This window comes from Excalfactoria chinensis, chromosome 6, assembly GCF_039878825.1.
Source record: "Excalfactoria chinensis isolate bCotChi1 chromosome 6, bCotChi1.hap2, whole genome shotgun sequence".
NCBI classification, from domain to species: Eukaryota; Metazoa; Chordata; class Aves; order Galliformes; family Phasianidae; genus Excalfactoria; species Excalfactoria chinensis.
In genome coordinates, this window is record NC_092830.1 from 7696853 (window position 1) to 7720497 (window position 23645).

A 23645-nucleotide genomic window follows, 5' to 3' on the forward strand; every position below is an offset into this window, starting at 1 on the left:
GAAATCTCTGCGTAAACCAGCCCAATCAGGCTCTACGTACTACTCAGCAGCAACTTCCTGTCACAGTCTGTAGGCTGATTGGGCGACGTCCAACCTGCACATACTCTGGCACACGGTTCAACCATCGGGTCCAAGTGGGATGTAGGGGAGGTTTTCCTGTGCATCTGCAAAACACCTTCCCATGACACTCGCCGCTTAGAACATGCCTTATTCTTTTGGATGTCCCTGACCAACCCTGAGGCTGTCCTTACTCTGTCCACTGCTCTTCAGCTCAGAGAAGAAGGTGTCAAAGTCTCTGGCACCCTGAATGCTGCTCCTTAACCTTCGTATCCCCTAAAGCCTTGGGAGGTGCCTAAGTCCCACTGGATGCCCCTAATTTCCTGAGTCTCTTCTAGCAACGTTGGGCCATTTCCATCCCTCCTGAGATGGTTGCATTCAGGCTCACAGACACTCCCTTTCCAGCTTTTACTTGCATTGAAGAATAAAAAAAATATATATATATAAAATAAAATAAAATAAAATAAGATAAAATAAAGCAAAGCAAAACAAAATAAAGAGTTCTTCATCAATAATGTTTACAGAGAAATTCTTATTGGAATAGCTATTAAAAAGTACCATAAGGTACCCATGCAACAAGTTAAACATGTTTAACTTTGAATCACTGGATACCTCTGTCTCTGGTGAAGAAGCACCAGAGGACAAGGAGGATTGCTTCCACTTCTTGTTGGGGAGGGAGAGGCTGCACCAGCACTGCCCATGTATTCCTCTGGGCCGAGGGCTGAGGCTGCGCCCTGGGATCAGGGCTTTGTCTGTGGGCAGCGCTGCAGAGCAGAAGCCCTCATGCTTTCACTAGCTCGTGTGTCCTGAGCTCTCCACCAGGACATCCCCCAGGCTGAAGGCTGGGCTCGAGCCAGACCAGGGGAGAAAAACTCCTGCAGGCTCCTGCCACACAAAGCCCCTGACTCCATTACCCTCGCCTTCCCACCTGATGCTCCATCACTGCTTCAGGCCGTGACTTGGCATTTCAGCTACACGCAGAAAGTAAAAATGCACACAAAACCTGTTCACGACCCATCTGCCTGTATGACCAAGTGTATTCTTCACTCCGGTAGACAGTTGTCCTTTGTGTGCACTACTAAGCGATTTGCAGAGATTTTCAAGGTCTGCAGAGAGGCTATAAGAAAAGAGAGGACACATTCTATTCTTTAGCAGGGTGTGTCATGATGGGGAAAGCAGAAATGATTTCAAACCATAGATTAAATCAGTGATACACGTTTGCTTCGTACACACTTGCACGTCAGGTGGCATTCTGTCAGACTGACCCTCTGCTGCTATCTGTCACACAGCAACAACATGTAACGGGATGTCAGTGGGAAGGTTCAGACTCTTCTGTCGTACCGATGACATCTGTCTCTGATGTTGTGGGACAACTTCTGAAGCAACCCTTGTATATTGCCATCCTCTAGTTACATTAACGTACCCTTGAAAACCTGAGAGCTGAGCTCAGTCTTGTGTTGCATGTTAAATAAATACATATGTATTAGTATATGCATTTGTGCATGTATATGGGAAATTGGTAATCACAGCCTGAACCACTGATTGATCAGCTGAGGCAAGCTTCAGGTCAGCTATGGGAGCACAGGTGAGGGTAATTCAGCTGTGCTCTGTATGGGGTAGAGCCTGACTCCACCTCCTCTAGACCTCATTTAAGGGCTGACCACGGCTGGAGCAGCATCCCTTTGAGAGTGCTCCTTGGTGGAGTTTGCTCCAGGGTTTCCAGCTGACTGAAGGCCTTTATTGGGTGAGTCTTTCCTTTAAATTACATTTGGGGTACTTATCACTGTTTCTCTTGTACTATCTTTGTATTGTTGTTGCTATACATCACTGTATGTGCATGTATACATTGAGCTTTAGCTTTTTTTTTCACTGTAAGAACATGTTACTGAGGACTGTGTTTTCACTACAAGTGTTTGATTTGTAGCAGCAATTGAAGTCTTTTACTCTTAATCTTTACATTTCACGTGTATTTCTTGATTTGTCATAATCCATAAACTGTCATTCAATGAAGTAATGCTTTCCCATTAGAGATCTCACTGCATGTTTCCTTTTGTTATGTTTTGAAAGCAGGTTTTCATTTCATGTGGCAGCAGAATTGCAGGTCAGAGATTAAACAGGTGACAGCACCAGGTAGGAAGCTGGGGCTGACTCAGGGGAGCTCAGGTGCACACAATGCAGCTGACAAGAAGGGGTGGAGCCAGGATCCTCCCCCTCGCAGTCCTCATTTAAGGGCTGGTAGGGGATGGTGGGGGTACCTTTTGTTACAGGTATCTGAATAAGAGAAGTTTTCTGTAGGTAAGTGGTGGGCTTTCTTAATTTTCTTCCTGTGGCTGTATTTTCTTTTTTTTTTTCTTTCAGTAAATTTTAGCTTTCTGTGGTTTGGGATGTTTTTTAATCAGTCATATATGCCTTCAGTCTCTTTAGAGTTGAGAAACATTGTTAGTGTTCCAACACCTGCTGCTTAGGAAAGGAAGTCCTGCTGCTGTGTAGTACTGTTGTTGTAGAAGGCTACCAAGCCTGGGTGAGCCACTTTAAACAGGCAGGCTTTTTCTACATTTATTTTTCCACTTTTTAGAGAAGGAGTAGCAACTTCTCAAAGGTGCAGAAGAAGCAGGAATAAACAGGTATGAATTATGGACCAAAGCTGTGAAGTTTGGTGAGTTAGAACTGAAGAGTTGCTTCTAGAGTTTCTTTTTTGCTGTTTACCTTATTTTCTCTGGCTTACAGATACACTTTTATTTCTATTTTATGTTCATTATTTCAGGTTAAGGTAGTGTGAAGCTACCTGTTCTAGAGAAAAAAGCCTGGCTTGATAGGGCTGACAGGTGACTCATGAATGTCATTGTCTAGTTCAATTGCTCTTTAGTACTAGTGGAAATGGTTTTTTTTACGCAAATGGACAGAACTGAGAGTTTTGGAGGTTATTACTTAATGTTTTATGGAAATGTTTTGGCAGCCTGCTCAGCTCATAGGTTTCATAAATTAGCAGGTAATGCTTGAAGTTACTAAGAGCAACTGTAAAGATCAAGCAAGTGATTACGTTATGAAAAACAAGGGAAGATTTTGAGAAGCAGAACTTACATTGACATCCTTTAGGGGTACAAATATCACTCTGCTAAGGAACAGGGTCTGTAGGGGCATGTAGACATCCATTTGTAGCCGGGAGCCCGAATGCCAATGTTAATTTCTGAATAGAAGATGGTGTTCTGTGCTAATACTGTTTTTGTAATTCCTACAGAGTCTTCAGAGTTAATTCCCCACAGAGTCTACAGTGAAGTAACAGTTAAATAAGGAGAAAGAAATAAGCATCGGAGGAGCTAGAGTGCGTTCATTGTACTCCCTGTTCAGCACTGTGTGAGCAGGTTGTAAAACTGAGCTTATCGCAGAGAGGGTTTTGTTAGCAGTCTTCTCTGAATGTTTCCTTCCTGAAGTTAATTGTGCTGCATGGCGTCCCTTAGCTGCCTCCATTCATACTGATGGAAAACACTTGGTGTGGACAGAGACTGACTTTACTTTTTTGGATCAGTTGGAGCAGGGCTGTTTTGGCGAATGTGGAGAAAGTTTGTACCTTCTATCTCCAGCTGTTTCAGCATAAGTATTTTTTACATTCTTTGTTGGACTGTGTTTATTAATGACAATACTGAGGTTTATTTTTACTTCTGTAGTTACTGACTTGCTTTTGTTTGGGATTTATTTTTACCTTTTTAAAGACCAGCTGGCAGCTCACATACTGTTGAGATTTGAAGCTTCTGATATCAGGTGTATGAGGGTAAGGAGAGGTGTTAAGAACTTCCAGTTGGTGGATTCTTAGTGTTGTGTCATAGTTAATGAAGTTGTTAGCTATGAGGGTTCATTTCCTGCAGAGAGAATGATCTGTGAAGATTATTTGCTGAACTTTTGTTGATCCAGATTGTTATTCCAGAGTAATGTTATCTCAGTAGCTTCCAGCAGTTTGTCTTCAAGTGAGAGTTCACTTACTCTCATTTTAGCTGAGATGACTGGCTTCAAAGCTACGTCTAGGAAGTTGTCCAATTAAAACACAGAATGTATTCTCTCTTCAGTAAGAGCAACCCATTTTGTAGCACTGTCTGTGGTGCAGTCCTGCTAGTTATTGAATTATGCAGGATGTTAATTTCTGCTGTAGGGCAGCCTCTGTGAAGAGCAAAACTAGGAACCTACGATACAGCGTCACCTTTTGGAGGTGAAAAGGAATGACAGTCTGAAAATACAGGATCTCTTCAGAGGTAAAACAAGGGTAGGGATGTTTATGCGGGCTCCTCCGTGAGCGTGTTCTGCTGTTACTGTGAAGGAGATAATTTCTGTCTTAGATACTTTAAAATGTCAGTGTTTGCTGGAACTGATTTATGTGCTTATGCTTTCATATACTATGTGTTGTGAATGATCTGATTGAGTGACATTTTCTTTTTCTTTATTCACAGTGGAAGAAAGGATGCAGAATCTGATGGATCTTAGTCTTTTAGTGGCTCATCCAGAGACCTTTTGAAAGAAGTGACAGGAGGTCCGAACTGAAGTGGGTGGATGTAGAACCGAGCTGTACACCAGGTACACTTTTATTTTTGCTGGCACAGTCACTTACTCTAATTGAGCAGATATGAAGCTTCTGAGGAGGGTTTCAGCTGTTATGTGGCTCAGTCTGGTTCCTTATTGTATGTAGTTTGCAATAGCCTGAAGCAATGTGAAATCCCTCAGTCCTTCGTGCTTTCTGAGGTGTATGCTTTTAGCAGGCCTACTTCACTTAGCTCTGATGTCTGAGTAGGGATGTTTTGCGGTTCTTGTCTCGCTGGTGGTCTTGTTTTGTGTGGGAGGGTACGTTTGGCTGTTTGAAGATGTTTCTGCAGTTTTAGGTTCCTTTCACTGGTGCATTTGATGTTGGAAATGAGCTGCTTTCTTTTAAACTTCCTAATTGGGATTTATTCCACAAAGCCTTCACTGTTTTCCAAAATATACTGTGAGACTTAATTTTCTGTTAGGTCTCTTTAAGATGTTTACTTGGGTCGTCATGCTGTTTTCCGGGTATTTTTGGTGTAGAATAAAAGCTTGAAAACGTGCATTAAGCAGGTGGCTTTAATGCTTTTCAAAAAGGAGTCCGTGTTTTTGAGGAAACAAAAGCTAAGTGATTAAGGAGCATCAAAAGAGATGTGTCGGGTGTTTAGGTTAGACTGTGGTTAATTATATTCATGCTGAAGCATGCAGAGATATCTAAGGATTTACTTTTTTTTGAGTACGTGGAAATAATCAGTGTAAATGAAAAATCATTGTGTGTTGTTTCCCATGTAGAGGAAGGTGCATTTCGTGGACCTGTTTCCTATGGTAACTTTGAGTGGGCCTTTCCAATAGGAGTATTGTTCAAATTACTCTGTAAAAGAGAGTCCACATTGTGAACACGAGGAGTGTTGCCACAAATATTTCCTTTGAGTAATGCAATGCATAAGTCCAAAACTGTAAGTCTAACAAGATGGAAGTAGAAGAATGAGTTACTTACATAAACCAAGCACACACAGCAGTTAGTAGATAGAAATGAGCCGAAAGAAATCAAAACAACCCTTTACATCTACCTATATTTCAACTCCAGTTCTGCTAGGAAACAGTCAGGATGCTTTAGTGTTTTATGGCTGGGATCCAGTTCTCAAAGCAGTGATTTAAAAATCACTGATGGATTTAAATATCTGGATTTAAATATCACCAATGAAAACTCAGTTTGCGGTTACCTCTCTCTGATAGATGCCCAGGCTTTTCTTAAAATTCTCCTTGGTTTCAGATGCTTTCCACGTTTTCTTTTACTGCAACAGTTTCTTAGAGGTTGGTTTGAATATTACTCATACAGGACTGGTACCATTGGATGTGTTGTGTAGTGCAGTGTGGTATGAGAAAACTGGGTGAGATGGCTGGACGTCTGCCACTGCTTTGTATGAGCAGAGAAATATTATTAGTAATACTAGAAAACATGAGCTATTGCTCTGTTTAAACATAGCCAGGATAAAAGCATGTTCTATATAACTGAGGGAGTGAAAGCACTGCTGAGGGATGGGGGCTATGGAAGTTCAGTGTTTCTTGTAATACCGTGTGAATCTGAGTTATTCAGCTGTACAACATTACCTCCATCTAGCTGGTATGGAAGTCAAACTCATGCACTGGTTGTCCAGTGTGAGGGTGTTAGCCAGTGCTGTACTATGCTGTGTGAAGGTCTCATACTGGAAGGCTGTGGATTAGAGGTCAAAATGGAATGTGAATTGGGACCCTTGGTTTCTGGTTAAAATAACATTGTTGCCTTTATGGATTGTTGCAGCTGAGAACATCCAATGTATGTATTAGAGTTAGTAGGTACACTCCTTATTGTATATACTTCTAATTACACCTGAGGAACTTGGAGTTAGCGGGACTGGGTGAGTGAGAGTAGTCAATAGTAAGTAACACCTATCTTGACTTCCTTTGTATTTCTTGACTTTGCTCATAGGTATGTACTGTGTTCTGATTTCTTTGCACCTGCATCGAATAATTGAGAGCTCCTTAAAACTGCTTTCTGTTAAATTAAAATACCTATCCTTTGTCTTCCTCCAGGCTGCGGATCCGTTTGTTAGATACCACAAATAAAATTCCAGCTGCACTGAGGCCCGTATTAAATATGTTTTTCTTTTCAGTGAAGATATGATTTTTGCCTTGGTTTCATTATAAATTGGTGTAGTGCTACAAAACACCGTGTGCCAAAATGCGTGCCCTAAATGCCAGTGCTTTCTTTGCGGGATGCTGACTCTTCAAACAAGGTCAGTTAATTCTGCATGACACCTTCTCCCTAGAAAACTTTCTGTAATGCATGGTTATCTACTTCATGTAGTACTGTCCATCGCTACTAAATTGTCCTAGATAAAAACTACACATTGTGAATCAGAGTCTAAAATCAAATCCAGCTCTGATGGGTACTGACTCATTTGGGTTTTGAATGCTGCTATGGTCCCACAGACAGGAAGTGCCAGAGGAAACATGGAGCTGATTCTAAGGAATTTGGTGAGATATGTGATGTAGATGTAGTTGCTTCTTAGCTGATCCGTTTAAGTCTGGTGTTTTTCCTTTCAAGTGTAATGCAGTTGTCCAAAATTACTAACCTTCTGGGTACGTCCACACAAAGTTGCTTTCTGTGAAGGACTTGGCTCATTGACTGTACTGGACAAGTCCATATGGAAGTGGTTGTTTCATTGACTAGATTAAAGGAGTACAGTGACTTCTTAGAGGGGGTAGGCACTCTGAAGGTGCAGTTCTCCATACAGCCAAAAGATGGTAGTACAATTTGTATTCCCAGCACCCCAGCGGCATAGAAATTGCTGTGCATCCTCTCAGCCGATCTGCTTAGTGAGATCAGAAACGTGCGTAGCCTGGAGTAGCCGGTTAGCTGGAGAAAGAGTTTAGGATAAGAAATCTAAGTGCTGTTATGTTCCCTCTTAGGCAACTTACTGGTGGTGGTGAGATGTCTGACACCCCCACACCCCATTATGTGCTTGAGGAATGTGCAAGTGACCTCCCATTGAAGATCTGCATAGGTGAGTGAAGATGGATCAGACTTCATGCTGAGCAGGCCAAATGTTTCTTAATTTGTTCTAAAAGTCATGTAAGCATGTCATCTAATGCTGTGCTTAAGCTGATGGTTCATGCTGTGACAACTGATACAGCGTGAGAATTGGTTATTTTTTTTTTATGTTTTTGTTAAATTTTAGCTTCATTCCTTTACCATCTTCTGTTGTATTAATGTCTTAAGTTATCCATCATGCTGTCTCTGTACTATATGCTATTTGTAGTTGAAGGTATTATGTCGGAAAATGCCTCTACTACATGAATGTTGGTGTCAGCTTAACACTTTCAAACCTGATTATGATCTTTCTATTTGTTTTTCTTCTGAGTGTGCTGTCTTACCTATGACACAATATAGGTGCTTCAGTAAGACAGTGTATAATTACTTTGCTTTTTGGATATAGGATTTATTTGGAAGAGGATGAAGAATTCTCAGTTTTTATTTTAAAAAGCAAGAGGTAGTTTGTAATATGCTGTGGTTGTTGTCTTTGTAATGTTGGTTCTCTGGATAGAATATGAGAGCTCCCAGGTAGGTAAATCTTTTGCACGAGCCTGGGCTTAGAGTATGTTCCAGCCACTTGAGTCAGCTACTTCTTTTTCTGTGACCCCCCCTGGACTTGTTTCTCCATTAGCTACTCCTCGAAGAGATGTCAATTAACTCACGCTGCCTGAAGGCAGGAGTCAGTTCTTGTCCATGAGACAGGATTGGGAAGGCTGTGAGGCTTAGAGAAATGCTTCCTGCATTTTGAGTATGTCAGGGGAGAGAATTTGGTGCCCTTGTATTAACATAACATGCATTAATAGAAGTTGTGATCGACTGGTCTGAAAAGAGCTATCTTCTGTGTCACAACTATCACCTCCAAGGTAGAGCTGTCCTCAGTTTACTGTCTTGGTTTCAACTGGGTTGTAATTATTTTATTCAGAGTGCATGGCATATTGGTTTAATTTTTTCTCTAGGAGAAAAATAATGTTTAACTCTGATTTTATTAATAATATGATAATTAATAAAATGATATTTTTATTTATTATTGAGTGTTGTAAAGCAGTGTTGTTCAGAGCTGAGGCTGTTTTCAGCAAGGTGTGCAAGGTGCCGGGAGGTAGCAGAGTTAGGAGAGCGGCCTGAATCTGACCTAAGGAGGGTGGGTGCTCATCTGTCTTCTGCTCGGGGTTTAGCTGGAGCACCAGTCAGGAGGCAGTGAGCAATTACTTGTGCATCACCAGTTGTTTATATCCATTTATGTATATAAGCTTGTAATTGATATCCTTTTCTCTATTTTAGGAAATAGGCTTATCTCAACCTATGAGTTGTTATGTAATTTTCCCCCGATTATCTCCCTGCCCCGCTGTACTGTTAGTGACTGTGTGGTGGTTTTGCCACCTGTAAGGTTAAACCTCAGCACTTGCCCAGCAATTTTCTTCCATCTGAAGTTGCTGGTTTTTGTGTAAATATGTTACTCTGATGTTTAACTACTTGACTTGTGATTTTTCTTGCCTGTTAAGAGCCTACTCACAGGTGTGGCTGTCAGGGAGGCACAGTGCCTACCTGTTTCACAGGGCTCACTAATCATCTTTTACCATGACCACTGCTTTGTGCCTTTCCCAGACTTGTACTTCACAGAATCACAGAATTGTAGGCATTGAAAGGGACCTCCAGAGATGATTGAGTCCAACCCCCCTGCCAAAGCAGGCTCCCTACACCAGGTTGCACAGGTAGGAGTCCAAGCGAGACTTGAGTATCTCCAGAGGAGACTCCACAACCCCCTTGGGCAGCATGTTCCAGTGCACCGTCACACTCACTGTAAAGAAGTTTTTGCGCATATTTGTGTGGATCTTCCTATGTTCCATAGTATGTCCATTTCCCCTTGTCAAGTCTCCACATACCACTGAAGAGATTCTGGCCTTGCCACTATGGCCCCCGTACCTCAGATACTTATAAACCTGAATTAGATCCCCTCTCAGTTGTCTTTTCTCAAGGCTAAACAGACCCAGTTCACTTAGCCTTTCTTCATAGGGGAGATGATCCAGTCTCTTCACCATCTTTGTGGCCCTCTGCTGGACTTTTTCCAAGAGGTCCCTGTCTTTTTTGTACTGGGGAGCCCAGAACTGGACACAGTACTGCAGATAAGGCCTTACCAGGGCAGAGTAAAGGGGGAGGATCACCTTGTTCAGTTGCTGACTTAGAAGGGGAGACCATGCCAGCCCACACAGCCACAGTATTGGGGCCCTCATCTTCCTGTCTCCTAGATAGCCTCCAGTATGTTTGCTTGCCCTGCCATGGTTGCAGATAAGTTTGGTTCCTTTGAGCTGAAGGTGGAGCTGTGTAGACAGCATTTTGCCTTTTCTGTTTTTGCTCTGTTGCACACCGTGCCTCACTGACTCCTGTAGCTTCTTTCAGACTCTTGAGGTTTTATGTGGCACTGTTATCTAATGTGGAGTGAGCAGCACTGAGGCTGTTAGCTCTGTTTAAGCAGAGGAGATGTACTGAAATTCCAATTGCTGGAAGAATAAATAGACTCATATACTCTCAACTTTAGTATGTGGTTTTGATTGCTGCACTGTTCAATAACATCACCTGAATACCCTCCTTCCTCCTCACTTGTCTCTTAGTAACATTTTCTGAGGGAAACACACTGTCTGGTTTCCGCAGTAACCACTCCCAGGTGATATGGGTACCTCCAGGGAAGGTGAAGGGATTAGTAATAAGAGGCATACACAGCTGTCACAGAAACACTGCAGCAACAGCTGTGCCTGGGAGGATTACAGTGCTAAGTGAGAATTTCCTTCTTTTATTAACTAGTCTTTGATTTCTTTCAGAAAAGTAAGGTAAGGACATAATTCCTTCTGGGGAGGGGTGTCCTTAACTAATTTGTCAGTTAATATTATGTTCTTTTGGGGTTCAGGCATGTGTTGCTTGGCAAAAAGTATAATTGGTGATCAGGGTGTTTTGACAAGGAATCAACTCGAATCCTCAGGTTTGTTAGCTGATGGAAGAAGAAGCCAGTTCTTCAGTGTTGCTTAAGGCAAGTATGGGTTCAGATTTCTGAAATCCTTTTGCATGTTCTTTAACTAATGGCATTGCTTTAATTTTTAAGAGCAATTAAATGATGACATTTCAATGAATGAGGCCATAGCTACACCTTGACATGCTGACTACTTCATGTTCATCCTGTCATCTCTCTGCTGCTCTGTGGGCAAAGCAGGCTGACAAGGCTATTAAATCTGGCAGCTGTGTTGTGTGCACATAAGAAGCAAGTAGATCTGAGCATATAGGGAATAAGTAGCTTTCGCTTCTAGGAGGCTTAAAAAGCAGACTAAAAATCTTTCTACTTGGTGTCATAACCAGTTGCTGGAACAGTGCAGTTGACCTGCAGAGCAACACTGATAACAAGAGCCAGAATGGGAGGTAGTTCATTTAAGGTACATACACTTGAACGATGTGGATTTTCCTCTACCCTAGCTGTGCAACTAGTGTCCCTCAAGCAGTCATATTTATACCATGCAATATGCACAATCACGATTACACAAAGCAGGTATTGCTGACTCATTTTACACAGTGGGTTGTCCTATGCAATTAATGCCTTGATTGTTTTCTTGCTTTTGGCTCCTTATTGGACATGCACAGTGTGTAGTCGAGTCAGTTTGAATGAGTTTTCTTTTACGGTGATTGGTCCAGTTTCTTATCTGAAGGTTTGAGATCTGCAATTCCATGAGCTTATTCCTTTGAAATGTGCTATGGATAAGCCAAAGCCTTGCCCCTGTTCTGTCAAACTCCTCCCAAGTCCTGCCTATTCCTACTAAGTTCCTCCCCAAACTCTGTCTCTGCAGTAAGGGGTCCCACTTTCTTTGTTTTCTATGCAATTCAAGCGAGGGCCTCCCCCACCTGTACAGGGATCGTCCTAGGGTTTCTACCTTTACTCACATGAGTAATAGAAATTTAGTAGCTTATGTAAGTACTCTCTGCCTGTGTGGTGTTTTCAGATTGCTGTTCAGGATTTCTGCCTTGGTGTTCCTCTCAGAAAAGCAGAGCGATGGAAGCTGAAGCTGTTCTGGGAGTGAATGCTCCTCTACAGTATTGCTTTGGCTTTCAGTGGAGGAGCTGCTGAGAGGAAGGGGTTTGAGGAAGTTTTCTAGAATGCATTGCTTGCAGCTGTGTAACATTGTTTGTCCATGTTTGCTTGCTACTTTGTGAGGGGAGAAGCTGAGCAAATGCAGCAGGTGCTTCTGGGTAAGTGGTTTTCAGCTTATGTTAGATAGGCAGAGAGGAAAACCTTTGGCACTAACAACCAGCTTGTGAACATGCACTGGAGTACTGTCATGGTATTTTTCACTTTGAACCTTTAAAGCTTTAAAGCTTCATAAATGCTCAACTGGACTTCTTATGAAGTATCTCAGCAGTGCCTTATTGCAAGTGTAAACAAACCATTGTCAAGAGGGGCAGCTGTAAGTCTGGATCTGACCTGCTGAGAACAAGGAGAGTAGCATAGTGAGTAGCGTAGTGTGTTGTTTTAAACCTATTTTAGCCTGCTTGTATTTTAGCCTGTATTTGTAGATGGTATTTGTCTGATGTGCGGCAATGAGGCCCCATGGTAAGAGATGGATGGGAAGTAATGGAACTGCAGCGTACTTGGTATTGCAGTGAAACCGTAGAGGAGAGAATGGTGAGTCCTTACCTGGATTTTTCCTGGTCCTCTGCCAAAGAAGAGTCTTGTTTCCTAGGCTCCTTTCTGATTCAAAACTTCTGTTGTGCTACTGTTCCATGGAGTCTATGGGTAGGAAATTTTTATGCTGTGAATTAAAGCTTCTCGTTGAAAACTAGCATGCAAATATCCAATATGTATGAGAAATACAGAATGCAGCTAGTTTGCTTGAATTGCTCTATTGTGTTTTTTTGTTTGGTTTCCATGATTTGTTGTTTCTTAGGAGTCCTGTAAGCTTTTTGTGAGCCCTGTGACAAAAGTCATAACAGTTAACTGGTGACTACCATTAAGTGACTAGAGAGATTTGCTTGCTGAAAGGAATGGATGAGACACATTTGTAGTACTACTACTTTTCTTGAACGCTGTTTTTACACAGGTTTTGTTGTGTTTGGTCTGAATGTATTTCTTAGTACTTCAGTTTCATTTTGCATATGTATACCTAGAAATGCTTGTCTTCATTGCAAAGCAAAATATATTTCTTTTCTGGCCCTTTTTCCTCATGCGCAGTCAGAATTCCTTAGTTTCCTTCACATTTATCTGTAAAAATGGTCCTTTGTGATGTGAGCTGTAGAGCTAATCTTCCAGCCAGCTGCTGAGGTGAGTGATGAGCTTTTGGGACAGGGTGCCACAGAAACGTTTGAAGGCTAAAATGGCACATGGCAAATGCTCAGTGCATAGGTTAAGTGCTGTTTGCTGGCAGGCTTCAGCTGTAGGCAGTTAATCAACTTTTTGCCTGGATTAAACCTTGGAAGCTGCTACCTGTGTGTGTACATATATATATATAAAATAAAAAGAAAGAATGCATGTATGTCCTCAGTTATTTCCAGAGGTGCTGAGGTATGGATGAACACTGTCAGAGCTGTTTTGTTGAAGGTTTGATCTGGAACATCCAGACAAGCATTATTAGGACTTGTACTTCTCCACTTTGTATCACATACTGCTTTTCCTCCCTCATCTCACCTGCAGTGTTAACTGATTTTGATTAGTACTTACCAGTGCATGCTGATGTGCAGAAGGCTATGGGGGGGGGGCTGACAAGAAAGCTGGGGAGGGACTTTAAGAGTGTGCAGTAGCAGGATGGAAGAAAATAGCTTTAAATTGGAGGAGGGTAGTTTTTAAACTAGAAAATAGAAAGAAATGTTTTACTGTGAGGGCAGTGAGATGCTGGAATGTGTTGCCCATTGAGGTTATGAATCCCTCCCCCCTTCCCAAGCATGCAAAGCCAGGCTGGATGAGGCTTTAAGCAACTGTTGTCTAGAGGGAGGTGTCCCTGCTGACAGCAGGGCAATCGCAACTAGGTGATCTTCTAAATGTTCCTTTCAACCCAAATGATTTAGCGATTCCACGAGTATTCTTAATGTTCATCCACACCTGTGGAAACTTTTAAGACCTTTAATTGCCCTTTTTTCAAGTCTATTTTGTTAGTTATTAAATCCATCTCTAGGTTAGTCATGTTGTTGTTCTCCACTTGGTTAAATAAAATGAAAACCATAGTATGCAATGCAGCCTCTTTAAATACAGGGAACTGAACAATTACTGTAGTCAAATCTCCCTTGAACACCAGAAGCAGAAGTCTCCTGTTGTAAATGCATTGCTGTTAGCCTTACTTACAGTACTGCATTTGGGAAAGCAATTGAGGAGCACATTGTAGGTTCAAGATTCATCCTTAAGGAAGAACGGATGTTTTACAGCTAGGAGGTTAAGAGGTCAGTCATGTATGGTGGCCAGCCTACAGTGTAGTGGCAACACAGGTGAAGGCAGAAAGCCAAGGGACTGCTGCTTTCCTTCCTTACCTGTGGCAGAGGGGTTTATGATGGCTGAGCAGTCTTTGGGCCCGTGCTGATTTAAATGTGTTTAATAGGATCCACTGTGGCTTTATATTTCTCTCTCCTGTTTTAGATACCTAGCCTTTCAGCTTGCTGGAAGTTTTGAACGGAACGGGCATCAGCAATATACACAGTTGTATTGGCTCTGTTGTTTGCCCATGCTGGCAAGATGATCTCTTGACCTCCATAGGCAAGCCCTATGCTTTCTTCTAATCTGAATAGCTTGTTTATGGGATTTAGCTGTCAACATTGCAGTGCTGTTTTGATAGTGTAGGGAGGGCATTGTGGTGGCTGTCAGTTCTTCCCTCTTAGCTCTGGTTCAAAGCGCATGTAACTGAGAAGCACGGAACCTTTTAAGTTTCAAGGCTAGCAGTGTGATTTCCCTCATAGGTTTCTACTGAGGCTAGTTTTCTTCCTGGCCTCCTCCTCATTGTCCAGTGTCTTCAGTAGATGGTTTGCCTTCTGCTCCTTAAGGTCTAGTATAATGTCCCTGGTATAGATTCCCATGACAAAACCAGACAAAGTCTAGTGTGATACACAAAGGGATAGCTTTATTCAATTAAGCAAGGTGGTTAAAGTGAGCAAAAGAGCACTGGGCAGCATGGGGATCCTACCCTCCACCAAGGTCACAATTTGAATAAAGGATCACTTCTGCAGCTTTGTGGGAGGGAAGGGCTGTGCACTTTCTTGTCTCCTGATGGTTGTGGGGGTGAAAGTCAGCAATCTTTTCTGTTATTCTCTGGTTATTTTCTAGCAGCTTATGTGTCCTGGCAATGTGTAGTTTGTAATGTCTGCAGCTTCTTAGTTTCTCTGGTTTACAACATGATTTATAGTTTACAATGCTGTTTACATTCCAGGACACCTGAGAAAGCACAATTGAGTTTTGATCTGACTAACAAACTGAACCCTTACCTATCACAGTCCCTGTCCACTTGAATTCAGGTGCTGTTTGTTATAGCCTTACTGTGGCATGTGAGCCTGCAGGCAAAACTTCTACTTAATTCTATGTTTTCCTAATGAAAGCAGCAGAGCTGGTTACTTAAGGGCTGAAAATGGACTGTGAGATTTGTTATGTTTTTTGTGTGTCATTAGATTTATATGATAAACATATAAAAACATATAAACATATGATTTAGCAGAGGTTTGGTGGTGGTGGTTTTTGTTGTTTTTTTTTTTTGTTTGTTTGTTTTTGTTTTTTTTTTTGAGATAGGCTACTAGTTAGGCTGTGGTTGGACTTGATGATCTTCAAAGTCTTTTCCAACCTGAGAAATTCTATGGTTCTATGATTTCTGCTTAGTTGGTATGCTTGCTAGCCAAGCGGGGCCTTTGGCCTCCTTTACAATTAGGTTGTGAACATGTAAAAGCAAGTAAGACAGCAAAATGTTGTGATTAGTGTTAACTCGAGCACTGCAGCATCTGACTTCTTAGCTCACAATGGTTTCTAGACAGTATTTTGAGTTTTACTATCTTAAGGAATTTTATTCATTTTCTCTGTTTTCCTGGTACTCTCTCTTAGATTTTCTGTGATCTAGGCTTTGACTCTCACATGGATTTTTGGGATCTAGAGATATACCAGGGTATTTCCTTAGTTCCCAATAGCTATAGAGAATATGCTCCAATTCACAGACTGGAATACATGAGCCATAATTAGTGCATCTCTGGCAACGAGAGTAGGAAGACTTGATGTGTGGGTAGGATGATCAGGGGAAAATTGTCAAATACGTGCTTAAGTAATGACCAAAATCCTTACTTAGGGTATCCTTGGCTAGGATTCTTTGAATTTAAACCTATTTCTAAGTCCTGCACACCCTGCTGGGTTTTCACTCTACTTTTCATTGTCTCCTAGCTGAATGCCCCTCACTGTTTGTCCCGATTCGCAGCTCATTCCAGTACAGAGCATCTAGCTCCTCACTTTCTACTGTCCATCCCCCCTCTGCCTCAACAACATAGTTGACAACCTGTCCAACTTTGTGCTACAGCTCCTCCTTTCCTGGTGAGTAACTCCCCGAACCTCTCCTCCTGCACCTCTTCATGACAGACAAATTGCTTCTTGTGCTTGCCTCCTAGCCCTTTAAAAACTCCCCCAAAGCCTTCTGCTCCCTAATGTACTCCACTCCTGCATTCAGTCTTTTCCACTACATTCTAGTATACGCAGCTGGACAAAAAGGAGGCCTTTTCCCAACAAGAATTTCAAGTTCCTCAGTGCAGGAATCTCAATGTATGTCCCTTTTCTCCTTCTCCTTGTACTTCAAGGCAGCAAAGCAGGTGAAGTCAGGCTAGGTGTATACTAGCCCTTTGTGCATTGGGAGAACGGATGGCTCCAGGCAAGGTCTGGAAGAACACTAAGGCTAGCAATACTTCAGTGTGGTACTTTTTAAATACATTGTTGCTACTCTTATTTCTCTTGCCAAGTAAGGTGTACAGGATTCCTCACCTTATGAAGCAAGTTCAGCCCTATGAGAGCTTTAGAACTGTTAGGTGTTTATCCATGTGTTTATTTGTACGTGTTATTTACGGTCACATGTTAACACCTGTCTGTTAGATGAAAAATGCTTTCAAACCAAAGGGATTTGGATGGGTTATTTCTGGTTCGGCACTTTCGATGAGTGCAGTCTTATGGAGCAAGTGTTATTACACCAGTGTATAGTTGCCCGCACCACCACTGTAGAGTTGTGCTGCTTCTCTCTTTTTCCCTGGGACAGCCTGGAGATACTGCAACCTGAATTGAAAACATCACCAGCCTTGGGCTTCCTCTAAGACATGGAGGTTGCAATGAATTAGTTTTGGATGAACTGTTTATTTGCTCTGCGTGGAAGGAGGAGTGATAGCGCATTACCAAGAGAATACCAACCGCACTGAAACAGTTTTCCCCATTGAAGAACAGGAGCAGGCAGTGAAGGACTACTGTAGTGCATTCTCTTCACAGATTATCAGCGGGCTACTAGATGCCTTTCTAGAAGGGATTGGTCTTGCCGAGGTCAGGTCTATGGGTCACAAGTGAGTATGTTGATATTAAATACATGTGAAGTGAGGTCAGCATAAATGAATACCAACTTGGCACCTGAACCCAGATCTGAGCTATTTCACTTGCTGTTTTTAAAATGCTGCTGGTAGAATAATTTTACAATTTTACCCGAGGTTTGCATTTGTTAATTTCATCCTGAAAGTTGTTAATTCACGTGCTATCTTGTGCCAGTCAGTCACCATCCTACTGCTTCTGTTTCCAAGATGTCTTGGTACTCTTATGGTATTGATATGTTGATTCCCTTCAAAGCTTCTTCCATTCTGTCCCGGAGACCTTTGCTGAACAAAGAGCCTGGGGGGTGATTCCAGTCCTTACTGATATCTCTTCAGGCACATCCTTAGATATGTCACTACTTGTATATTTTTTACAGTGTGTACTAGAAAACATTAAAACACATGTTGTTTCTAGTTTATATCTATATACTGTTAATTATTTTAACTTCGCCTCTTTAGATCCTTTATTACTCAGGTCTTATTTGTCCAGCTCCAAAAATTGGTAGTTTTATTTCAGACAGCTGGACAGACAGGAGCTGCAGCCTTTGTACCTATGACTTCTACCTAATAACTACAAATTTCTTTACTTACATGTTCTTACTTTGTTCTAAATGCAAAAACAACATTTGATTCCCACGCTATGGCAGCTCCTGTTCTGTTTCTGAGTGTTTGCAAGCTGTGACTGGGTCAGATCAGAAGTAAATCTTGCTTAACCTCTTGTTCTATGAAATGTACTGAACCAGGATGATACAGCTTTTTAGGTATTGCATTCACTGCTGGAAAGAGTGACAAATTCATGGAAGATAAACCTACTGAAGACCGTTAACTATAGAGAAACCACCTTTACCAGAACTGGAATCACAAATAGCTGAAGATGTAGGAGCCCTCTGGGGAGTGCCATTATTTGCCTGATAAAAGGGTGTGCTCTTCTGTAGGCATCTACCATCAGATAGATCTACCGTCTACGCCGTTCAAATTACAGGACTTTCATTTGTCTTTAAAGGAAAGAATGTTACAGGGAAGAGGGTGAGGAGCTGAGCTGTGGTCCCCTCGTTCAGTGGATCTTGAGGGCAGAAAAGGCCCAGTAGGAGTGTTCCTCTGAATGCTCATTCTGTTAATTCTTGAGAACCAAGCGGTTGGTGCGTGCTTTTTGTACTAACTGTAACTAACAGGGGGCAACCAGGTTCTGTCTAATGCGTAATTATAATAAAATAGTTTATATATAATAAATATATATAATAAAAAAATAAAAACACAACTACTGATAGGACTGTAGGTCTCTGTACATGCCCATCATCGAATTAATGGTGCGTTTTCTGGTTCTTCACTGATATTTCCTGGTAGATATATGATGCTGGTTTGGTGGCGATTTCTTAATGTGTTGCCATATTGTTGTAGAGAATTGTACTTCAAAGGAGCTGTGATCTACAAATAACCTCTTCTCAAAGAAGTGTTCATTGTTTTCTTTGTACTTTGTAATGTGAACCCAGAGTCCAGTGATTTTCACCATTTATTAAAGAAAAAATACACCAGAATGGCCTTTATTCTTCCTGCAGTCTCACACTTCCAGCTGTCCCCAGCTGTAAACTGGAGCCTGATGAGCTCTTAGTTGCCTGGTGTGCAATGTGAGAGAAATCAGAAACTTTCTCTGCTAACTTTCCTCTGCTTATGTTACATTGTTGCAGCTCCATCTTCCCACACCTTTAATTTTCTGTCTGCTGCTTTAATTTTAGTTTGTTGTTATTAGTAGTGTTGAACTGCTATCTAGCTGCATCAATATAGAGTTTTCCTAAATGAGCGTGAATTGCTTTGTTTGCCTGATGCTTATGCTGCAATGAGAATGCCCCGATGCTTACATGTTATCTTAGAAAACAGTTAGGAGAGGATGAAAAAGATTGGTCCAAATGCTATTAGAAGGTGATGGGGCTTTCTTATTTCTTAAGTTAGGGTCTGAAGATGATGTGTTTTTTACCTCCATTGTGTTTCTCTTATCTTTTTAGCCATGGTTAAAATTACTTTTAGTGTTATTGCCTTGACTTATCACACACTGTGCAATATTGACTGGAGATGGATTTGAGTGCTGATGTACAGTGAGCTTGTAACTTGAATTGAGCATTACAGCGATGTTTGCCATGTATTTGGCATAAGTTTTAACTTGTCATCTCTTGTAGGTGTGGATGTCTTTTAGCCTCTCTGGAATACTCAAAATACTGAAATCAAGAACTACAAGTATGTAAGGTTAATACATCAGAGTACAAGGCTGTCTATATGAATTCCCAAAGTTTAGCCAACCCAGTATCCAGTGTGTAATAGCAGCCTGCAGAAAATGCTTAGGAAGCATCGAACAAGATGCACTTACGGTGTACATTTCACTGGGTATCCTTCTGTCCTTCAGAAAGCTGCAGTTGAGTGCCTGCCTCAACCACAGGTAGCTCTGTGTTTAGCAGCCTTTGTGTATAGATGATAGTTTCTTTCAACATCTTTATGACAAACTGGACACAAAATCCTGTGGCAAAGTATTCACTAAGTGTTTGAAGATATGAAGATGCTTTTCTTAAGTTCACTTTGTGTTTTCTATCTAATGTCTCTGTGGAGAACATCACTTAGTTCTTTAATAGGAAAAAAAGCTATGAATTATTCCCTTGCCTGTATAGCAACCAGAATTACTCATTGTCATGGTAGAAGAGCCAAGAGAAAATAAAGCTTGCTCACTGAGTGTTGCTGGTGTGTTGGATAACAGTGTGATTACACATATCTGGGACTTAGTCCTGCCTGTGAGAGGCATTTCTGTTTCTAGGTAATGTTTACAAATGGAACAGATGTTTTTACTGTGGTGGTCTATTTCAGGGGGAAAAATTCAATGAAAAAAAAATACTTCAAAAAACTAAAATTGAGCTTTATTTGGGAGACCTATATTAGTATTCTAATCACCTTCCTCTTCCAGAGCAAAATAATAAAATTCAGATTAAGCAATAGAATATGATTTTTATATATTGAAGCTAGTATCAGCATGTAAAACCTACCTTAAATCTGAATTTATTAGATTTTTACTGTGTGGTTTATAATTGTTTTGCTTTACGCTCCAGTCCTTGGAATCTCCACTGTTACATTTATGTAGTTCTCAGAGGGTTTTCTGATACTTCCTGCATAGCTCACTGGTGGAAATTGAAACTTTATTAAGAACAATGTCCATACTTAATTTGACGTTAAGAAGTATTGAGAGCTCTGTGTGTTGTTAAGGTTTGTCTGTTCTGGAACCAATGGCAAAACGTCTGCCAAGAGGCGCTCAGTTTAATAGTAGCGCAGTGCTAAGCAGCCACTGCATCAAGCTACTAATGTACAGTCAGTGTTATGAGGATGTCAGCATGGGCCTGTGTATGGAATATTAATTCCCCAGTCATTCATTTGTTGTATGCATGTGAAGACACCGTATAGGAAGTGAATGGTTGTTTTGTAAGCTCAGTTTTGTTTTTTTTTTAAACAACTTCCTTTTTTCTGCATTGCAAATATCTATAAAATTGAAGCTTTCTTAAAGGTGTATTAGAGTGATGAAATGACTATAAAAGAAGATGACAGGATTTGAAATTCCAGATTCCTCCTGTGACATTATTGGAAGTACATTAAGTGAATTGATGACTTGTTCTTAAAAAATAAAATTGTTCTTGTTCATAGCTACTTAAATCTGCAAATTGAAGGAATCTTTTTCAAATATTTTCTGTTGCAAAGTTTACTTTCACGCTACTCTACATGTGAACTGTGAAAACAGGACTGCCCTGAAAGTAATGGCTTCCTCCCAGGTTGCATTTAATGTTTCTGAGGTCAAACAGATCCTTTTTGATTTTGCAGTAGCAGCTATGTATCCAGTATTTTGCACTGTATTTCTGTATGTCTCTTGTAATAAAGCCTTCATGAGGTGGAATACTCTATGCTCATATTCAGTCAATTTCAGCTTGAAGAAAATCTGTCTATGCAAACTCCAGTACGGGGCTGATTCACAACAGTCTGCTTTTAACAACCTGAATAATGCTATGATTCCTACTGTTCAGGTATTACTGCTAAAGCTTAGAAGGTTTCTCTGCATTGTAGTCCTTATCAACCAATTTGTGTCATTACATATTAGTAAACTGGTTGAGAACTGTTATGTTGTGGATACCCATCAGCAGCACGCACCACCACTTGCCCAGGTAGAGCAGACATCCCCGCTAGTCAAATGTGTAAGACTGAGACATGCTGTGCCCTGTAGCATTTGCCTTTACCAAAGTAATTTTGGATGCAGCAGTGATAGTTATGGGCCTACTGGATTATGATATGAGCAGGGTTTTAGTTTGAAAACTTGGTGGAGTTTATTTTCATTATAGATAATTTGCTCATTCTATGTGTTGTGCTGCTCATTGCTTTTGAAATTCATCTTGGATTACAAGTACTTTCTCTCTGTATGCTCTCAGGTCAATGCGCATGTGATGTTCAATGCATGCCTTCTGTATTGTGAGTATATTCAGTATGCTGAATATATCTTCACAGCAGCTTTTATCTTAACAATCATTTCTATCTTCCTAGAGAGGAATGTCCTCAAAGCAGTAATGTTAAGAGACTATTTGTTTTGTACAGCTGGTTTACAATTGGGTAGTCTGCCAAAGAATTCTCAGTAAGTTTGTGTTGTTATTTTGTGATGTAGGGATTTATAGCTCTGCCCTGCTTTGCTCTTGAAATGCAACTGATGATTTATGGCTGTGGTGATGCATGGAGGTGCAGTAATATTTCATTCAATTGCAAAGATTAAATGCCAAAGATAAATCACTTTATTAAGTTTCTTTACACTTATTTAATTAATAATAAAAAATCAATGTGACCTTTTTTAATGTTGTGTTTGCAGATGCTGGTAACTGTATTACAAGTTACACGATCGCTGACGGTTACAGGTGGCACAATGAACATCCTTAGGAGCTGCTTGAAGTTCCCTTGCATAGTGAAATCCTTAAGTAGCTTTCTTGCTGGAGAGGAAAGAGCAGGTAGAATACAAGAAGGTTGAAGTGATATTTATAGTACTTATTAGGTGTAATAAGCTGTCATTTAATTCCACAATTCTGCATTTACACAACAACATCACCTGAGAAAATAGATACAGAGTAAGTGTTCTATGTGCAAAGTGGTTATATTATTTTATACCGTGATGAGTTTACCATAGATTTGAAGCAACAGAAGTTGCTTGAACCATGCTTGAAGGTTCTTCCCATTTGAGGTAGCGGATTTAGCTGTGGAGAATTAGTTTTCATTCATCAGCTTCCAGCCAAACATCTACACAATAAAAGCTGCAGAAAGTTGCAAATGACATAGTTTAGTGCAACAGAGCTACTTCCACAAGCCAGTAGGACTGGCTGAATTAGAGCCTACCGTGATTGCAGCTCCTGCAAGAAGTGGCATCTCAGATGTTGCTGGAGTGAGAGGTAAGATCTGTTCAGTTACTTTTTAAGAGAAAGGTGCTTGTAGAACAGTTTATTATCAAAGTGAGAATTGGCTTGATGGTGTGACTGCACCCATAGTAGCATTTCTGTACAGAATTGGTGCAGTGTAATGCAGTACCAAAAGGCTTTTCAAAAGTCAAGCACATGTATAGCAGTGTTCAAAAGGTTGTGACCTGTGGTACTGAGCAGGTATACCTACACTGATAAGATGGATCTACAGCTGTTTCACGGGAATGTGAACTGGAATCTGCTATCTTACAGAATACTTGATGACAGTGATGTGCAACATCTGAATGCCCAAAGAAGATCATGGCATGCCCTTTGCAGAGAGCATCTCTGTGGTAAGTAGGCAATGAATCCTGCTAGAATATGTCCAAACAGATCTTTGAGAAAGGATACAGCTTAAGAAAGCAACATATTTTAACAGTTTCATGGGCAGGAGTTAGGCTAATCAATGTGACAGCCTAAGATATGATCTGTCTTGAATACTGTATAATTCATAAAGACAGGAAATAGATGTTGTTGGATAACCTGCTGCTGCCAACAAGATGCATTTTGAGAACAGAATAATCTGCATGTCTTCTAACTAAATTAAGAGTACTTAGATAATAAAATAAACTTTTCATTCATGCTGTTTTTGAACACATTTCTCTGTATATGAATTCACCGGTCCCTGTAAGTATGCCTGGAAGTATTCTGTCTGCAGTTCTAGGTAATGCCTAAATTTACAGTGCGCTGCTGTAGCTGAAATAGATGTGTTTTTCTTCTCCGTTGCAGGTTTTCTGTACCGTGCTTTGAACAAGAATAGTGCCCCTGCATGTATTTAATCAACAGCATGTGTTTAGCAGCAAGTTCTATGGACAATCATAGTGTCAGTTTGCACAGTCCAGTTTGCACAGTCCAGTTTGCACAGTCCAGTTTGCACAGTCCAGTTTGCACAGTCCAGTTTGCACAGTCCAGTTTGCACAGTCCAGTTTGCACAGTCCAGTTTGCACAGTCCAGTT

The 23645-nt window shown here is 41.0% G+C and overlaps 1 protein-coding gene and 1 long non-coding RNA gene across 2 annotated transcripts in view; one reads left to right on the forward strand and one right to left on the reverse strand.

The window, feature by feature from the left end:
* LOC140253804 (uncharacterized) overlaps nucleotides 1-23645 on the reverse strand; it is an 84005-nt gene that overhangs the window by 41206 nt on the left and 19154 nt on the right. The window lies entirely within an intron of this gene.
* On the forward strand, nucleotides 1722-22482 carry LOC140253810 (uncharacterized). The gene is made up of 8 exons (XR_011904011.1): nucleotides 1722-1801; nucleotides 2128-2187; nucleotides 2633-2681; nucleotides 3296-3419; nucleotides 4497-4620; nucleotides 6717-6839; nucleotides 7516-7610; nucleotides 22053-22482. It is a non-coding gene; the product is annotated as an uncharacterized lncRNA (long non-coding RNA).